General features: G+C 32.5%; 1 pseudogene; it reads left to right on the forward strand.

Moving 5' to 3' along the window:
• The first annotated feature begins 3,136 nt into the window (after nt 1–3,136).
• Nucleotides 3,137–3,255, forward strand: LOC115210095 (annotated as a pseudogene).
• Nucleotides 3,256–7,457: the final 4,202 nt, after the last annotated feature.

Here is a 7,457-nt window from a genome sequence, read left to right on the forward strand (position 1 = left end):
AAAAGCCATCTTGAACAGCATTTAATTTCTGTTTCAAATTCTTGTATATAGCTAAAAGACGAAATCAAACATACAATAATTCTATTTCCTCTTAACTATAAGATCTCTGCAACACTAAAGGAAGTTGTTCGATAAGTATTCAAGCAGTTAGATGACTTGAATAACTGTGAATATTAGACACGAGGACAAATTCCTGAGAATGGCATAAAACAAACAGATCGCATAAACCCTTCACTCAATTTCAGGTAGATGAATTTCCAAGGCATTTAAATGTTTCAATTTTATGAGCAGAATTAATTTTAGTATATCATCTGTATTATAAAATCTGTTAAGTTTGTGAACAGCATTGAATATTATCGATATGGCGAGAAGTATTTGTTCGAGTTACGGTGTGTCGATGAAGGAATGGTTTAATATCTTGACAACATGCAATGGCATATCAGCATGAATGAATTGAATAGCGATTTTCATTGCAATCTCAAAAACGAGCTTCAAATATATTTTGTTAGGAAATGCTAATATGTTTCCTTCTGTACCGGTTAGCCATTTGTAACTTCTCAAAGAATTGGTAGAGGCACGAAATATGCCCCAAAACTACGAACACATTTGCATATGGAGAAATTGATTTCAATGTATTTTGCATACTGCTTTGCCAGAGTTGTGTATACATTAAATACTTTTACCATTTTTGAGTTTAGGTGACAGCAAGCTAACAGAGATCACTGTATGAGAATGAACTGGCAGATAAAAGGTTTCGATATTAGAAACACAGTATTAATCATCGTCAACTTATTGGGAAAAGTACGGTATGTACGTATTTCAAATAACTGAAAATTGCAAGAAAAATGAAAGACTCTTAGCTTTGATAGGTATAAGATATGAGCATTCCTGAAATATGAACTATTTATATGAAATATTTATGAAATTATTTACACCTGTCAAAGATAATGTCTGAAGCGCATTTAGGGAAGCTGTGTGTAAATGTTTGTCAATATTCATTAGAAGAAATAATGATTGGCAACTAATTTATTCTAGGCCATTCCAGACTGTATAAAATATAATGTGAATTTAACGTAAGCGCTTCGAATTATTAAGGAGCGCGTTTCCGTTACCCAACGCTAAATTGCTTGCGCTTGTGAATAATTTTGAGGTTGAGAAGGAATTTTATCTATTTTCTGCTCTCATTCGAGATACTGCATCATGTTCAATTTAACAGGCCAATGTTATTTGCTAATGCCATAAGCTGTACAGGCAAAATTACAGAAGTCTGGTATTTTACAAAACATAAATATTACATTATTTCTCTATTTTAAATAATTCTTTAGGAACTAACAACACATCTTGCGAAAAATATAAATTAAGCGCAGGAGTGGCTGTGTGGTAAGTAGCTTGCTGACCGACCACATGGTTCCGAGTTCAGTCCTACTGCGTAGCATCTTGGGCAAGTGTCTTCTGCTATAGCCCCGGGCCGACCAATGCCTTGTGAGTGGATTTGGTAGACGGAAACTGAAAGAAGCCTGCCGTATATATGTATATATATATATAAGTGTGTGTGTATATGTTTGTGTGTCTGTGTTTGTCCCCCTAGCATTGCTTGAGAACCGATGCTGGTGTGTTTACGTCCCCGTCACTTAGCGGTTCGGCAAAAGAAACCGATAGAATAAGTACTGGGCTTACAGAGAATAAGTCCTGGGGTCGATTTGCTCGACTAAAGGCGTTGCTCCAGCATAGTCGCAGTCAAATGACTGAAAGAAGTAAAAGAGTAAAAGAGTAAAGAATAAGCAAATTTCTAGCAACACCTTTTAACTATAACTCACGAAATAAATCATGCTACATTGATGTTTGAAATCTAGCTTGATCGCAGTCTAGTATTAGTTTCTAACCACCATAAAACACACATGATCATTTTTGACAATCTTAAGATAGATATTCGTTTCATTACTTTCACAACAAGACCTTGCTTAATTAGGCTTCCTCTACATCTTCAGAAACTCAGTTAACAATATATGAAAGGAATATCTGGGAGGGCTCATGCAATTTCATTTGTTTATATTGCTGATATTCAATGTATGGATTTTACCTTTTAACCAACAGACTTAAGAAGTATTTTTCTGTAACTAAACACTTTCACACTTCCGACACTGGTAGAATGTGTCATATAAAACATATTTTGCTCTAAGTGTTTTTCAGAAAAGCTTATATTTAAGAAAGTTACTTCATGTTAAAGTTGTCGTATTTTCGTAATTTCAAACATACAATGACGTGTATTCCGCTGAGTAAAATTACTGCTGTTGTTTGTCAACAAGAACTTCCGGCGATGTATATTTCATTTGTCACTGTTATTTATGACAACCCTAACCCTAAAACTTTAACACTAACCCTAACCCTAAAACCTTAACACTAACCCTAAATCCTTAACCCTAACCCTAAAATCCTAACCCTAACCCTAAAATCCTAACCCTAGCCCTAAAACTAAAAATCTTAACTCCCTAACACTAACACTAACCCTAAAACCTTAAAGGTAAAACCAGTACAAACGCACGAACGTTGTCATAACAGTGTTCAGTTACAAAAAATTATTATTTTAAATCTGTCTGTCAAAAGATGGAGATTCCAATGTATTATTTCGATGATCTATTGTGCAAAAACTTAAATATTTGTGTAATAGAAAATATTTGTAATAAAAGATACACAAACTTTTCATTAATACGTGCCAAAGTTTCTGCGTATATGAAGTACAATTGCTATAGCCTCTCCTGTACCATCAACGCTAAGCGTTATATTAGCTAATAGCGACTCATGTGCTGCTATATTTCCATTAAATTACTGACTAAAATGCTAACATTTTTAAATACATTCCTGCAAGGAACGTTACATTTGCAAGTTATAAGTAAAAGGTTTCAACTCGGCGTTTGGAAAGTATATGTATACACACTTTACATAAACAATAAAATAGTTTTTTTTTATTAAAATGAACTCAAAAATATTTATTCAACTTCTATAAATACATAGCGGGATTTAAATATTCATACATATGGATGATTCAATTACATATACACTGTAATTGCATCAATTAGGTTTAAATAAATAGATGAAAACGTTTTCAAGAGAATGTAAAATGAAATATTTAACTATAGCTCACGGCCATATCCCGTTGAAAGCACCGGTTGTCGTCCGATCACCGAAGTTAAACAACGTCGATCCTACTGAGTACTTAGATGGGTGACCGCTTGGGAAACCTAGGAGCAGTAAGCGTCACACATTTTTAATGGCGGTGCCCCAGCATGGCCACAGCCCATGAGCTGAAACTAGATGAAATGAACTATATGAAAATAACGATCGGCAGTTTTCTTTATCTACTGAATTTTGATTCATCACTTCTGTTGCCACGTGATACGTTTCTTCGTTCTAGACATATATTTTTGGAATATTAACTGACTGATTCACAGATTTCCTTGGTTTAGTTTCTTAAACACGCCAGACAAGATGCTTTACCGATTATCTTCCAGCTTTGCCAGCTAAGTCCAAATTCCACTGTCGTCGCCTTAATCTTTCTTAGTTTAGGGAGTGATGAAACAATTACCATTGAGCACTGGCGTTGATGTAATCGACTACCCTCCCACCCGTAATCTTTCAGGCCTTTAGCTTATAGAAGGAAGAATATTTTAGTATCTGGAAAGAATGCAATAATCAAAGTAGACATATGTTCCTCAATTCAACAATTCAACTTTGGACATAATTTGGTATTGACGATGATGTATGGTATATTTAATATATGTTGACACTCTATGCATTACTCACTTGCGGAATTATTTTAATAGCAGTCAATTATTCATTCCCTTGTTACGCACTAATAAATGAATATCCTATCAGATTTCAAGTTACTTTAACAAGTCTATAATACGCTATTTTCATGTTAATTCCTTTAGTACGTCTACCATGTTGAGGTTGAATAGCTTTCAATGGTTACGAATGGTAGTGTATTCTTGCCAAAATCGATTTAAATGAAGGTAAGTGATTTCCTAACAGGATTTATAAATCTGTTCTTTACTATGCTCGAATAGTTAAAAAATAAAGATTATTGATTATATTGTAAATATTATTTATAAAGGAAGTTTCCTCTTTTAAACTATATTCGGAAATCTTCGAGATACGATGATAATTCACCTCCTTTCCTACTTATAATTTAGAATCAGTAATTTTATTGAACATGTATTATGGTGGAAGAAATAATATACCTGCTATGGAAGATACGTTTCCCTGATGGAGGAGAATGAAAATAAATGTTAAAAAAATTTTAAAGTTTAAGCTTAAAAATGCTGATAAAAATGTCGATATGGCCCTAAGTGAATAATATGTGAGGGTGCATCTATTACTGTTACAATAGACCTTTTGGAATATTTCGTCATTTGCATTTGAAATACTAGGCAGAAGCTAACAGAATGTAACGTAGAATACGTAAGAGAAATCTGAAAATGATTAAAAAATATATTCGCATACATTTATATAAGCCTTTTTCAATGCAACTAAAATAAGCTAAATATGTATGTGTGTGTATATAAGTATGTATATGTGTAAATATATATATATACACATCACACATATATTTATATATACATACATACATTCATATATATATATATATAATATATATATATATATATATATATATATATATATATATATATACATATATATGTATGTATGTATGTGTATAGGCATGCATTCATACATAAAGGCACGCACAAGCACACACATGTTTATGCATACATATAATATGCAATTAAGTGAAGTGTCAAATATAAGGATGTATGTGTATACAGATGTATATATGCATAGATACATGCAGAAACACATGCAGAAACACACAACGCACATATACATGTATATAAGTATAAATAAATGAACAAACTTTTTAAACAATTGTTTATTTTGATTCCCGTAGTCGGTTTTGCTCACAAATTTGATCGTAAACCAAAAATCAATGGAGTATATTACATCACAGACATATTTACTGTTAAAGCTATAGTATTTCTTAATTTATACTCCCAGAGGTCTTTCAGTGGTTCCACATCCGTTGGTTAAAAAACGTGGCTTAGATATTCGTGTTTCACGGGATATTACTGAAGATAACATTTTCAGTTGTTTCTGGGTTTAATACGTGTCGTAGCTTTCTGGATTTAACAGGTGTTCTTGTTGCAGATGAAGATGCTTAATAAGGCTCATTTTAACTGTTTATGATACAGAATGTATAGTGAACTTAGTGGTAGATAGTTAAAACTATAGATACATAATGGAACTGTAGTAAACAAAAAATATTTGAAATTTGGAACTATATGTAACACTTGTGAGTCCAACTCATTTGCTGTATTGTGTAAGCGAGGAACTAACTATGGCATAGATTTGCGCGACGCTATTAAATTTTTTTTTTAAATGTCAGGAATATATTGAGCGCAATGAATTATACGTTAAAAGCTTTACCAATATTACGATATTTGCACGGGAGTTTAACTTCATTAAACTTACTTATCTTTGGATTTCTGAATGTGTGGATAGCTAGCATAAATACCGGCACAAAATATGCTACTATAGTCCGGCCATTTATATATCATATATATTAAAGTGCCAAGTTTGTGTGTATATCAAAATGATATACACACAAAACATCAAAATGATGTTCTTGTTATATACTGAGCTAGCTTCGTTCATTTGCATCAACTCGTCAATATACAATTGTATTGTTCACTGCTGAGCACACATATTAATACAAACATATAGGCATAATTTCTTGCGGAATGAATTTAATGCTACATAAACTGACGGGATAAGCATAATCTTATGGACGTTCTGAGGCTAAACATGTCTACCATTACGCCTGATACTTCTCGATTTAATGTTTATACACATATACAATACATTTACAGATGCATACATACATACACATGTACAATATATATATATATAAGCACATGGATCCTAATCCTCCCAGAATGTTTTTCCAAAGACTATTATTGAACTCTAAAAGCATAAAGACTCTATAGTGTATTGGTATACTTATTTATTAATTTTTGGTATATATGTATTATTATTTTTTGAAAAAACATTGTAATTTTTTTTTCCCCTTCCTCAATTTAAAAAAAAAAATTCTTTTCTCCTTCCAAATCTTGAAAATTTGCCTTGCATGAAAACCGCTTTCATTTATTTGTTTTCCTATTTAATTTTTCATATACCGGAAAGGTGCAGGAGTGGCTGTGTGGTAAGTGGCTTGCTTACCAACCACATGGTTCCGGGTTCAGTCCCACTGCGTGGCATCTTGGGCAAGTGTCTTCTGCTATAGCCCCGGGCCGATCAATGCCTTGTGAGTGGATTTGGTAGACGGAAACTGAAATAAGCCTGTCGTATATATGTATATATAAGTGTGTGTGTATATGTTGTGTGTCTGTGTTTGTCCCCCTAGCATTGCTTGACAACCGATGTTGGTGTGTTTACGTCCCCGTAAATTAGCGGTTCGGCAAAAGAGACCGATAGAATAAGTACTGGGCTTACAAAGAATAAGTACCCGGGTTCGAATAAAGGCGGTGCTCCGGCATGGCCGCAGTCAAATGACTGAAACAAGTAAAAGAGTAAAGAGTAATACCCATTTTTTATTAAACTTTACTTTCAATTTAGTATTCTGCCTTATTATAATTTTTCGTCTCCTATATATATATTATATATATATATATATATATATATATATATATATATATATATATATATATATATATATATATATATAATATATATATATATATATATATATATATATATATATACATATATATATATATACATATATATATATATATATATATAATATATATATATATATATATATATATATATATATATATATATACATATAAATATCATTATTTCTAATTCTCTCTAAAGAAGACCACGGCAGTGGTAATGGATATTGATAGTTATCGCCAAACTAACATGGCAGTCCAGATAAATAGGTCGAATACTGCCGCTGATTAGATCCCAGATGCCAGACCAGCAAGGGAAAGCTACTGACCTCCCCTGTTCAAATGCTATAATGGACACAGGTTTGTGTGTCACAGAGCTACCTAGAAGCGATGGCCACTTCGAGCTAATCAACGGCAGCATTCGTCCTATTTATCTGGACTGCCATGTAAGCTTGGCGATAACTATGAATGTATACACACACATACACAAACATACATACATACATACGTACATACATACATACATACATACATACATACATATATCATACTTGGGGGAGTGGTCAAGGAGTCAGTGGTAAATTAGATAAAAGAATAAATAAAAGAAAAAAAAGAATAAAAAATACATAGAAGAATTGAGTTTTAGGTAAATAAGGAGATTCTCACTTATACATATATACATATGTATATATATACACACACACATACACATATACATACACAGAT

The sequence above is a fragment of the Octopus sinensis genome, linkage group LG3 (assembly GCF_006345805.1).
Source record: "Octopus sinensis linkage group LG3, ASM634580v1, whole genome shotgun sequence".
Classification (NCBI taxonomy): Eukaryota; Metazoa; Mollusca; class Cephalopoda; order Octopoda; family Octopodidae; genus Octopus; species Octopus sinensis.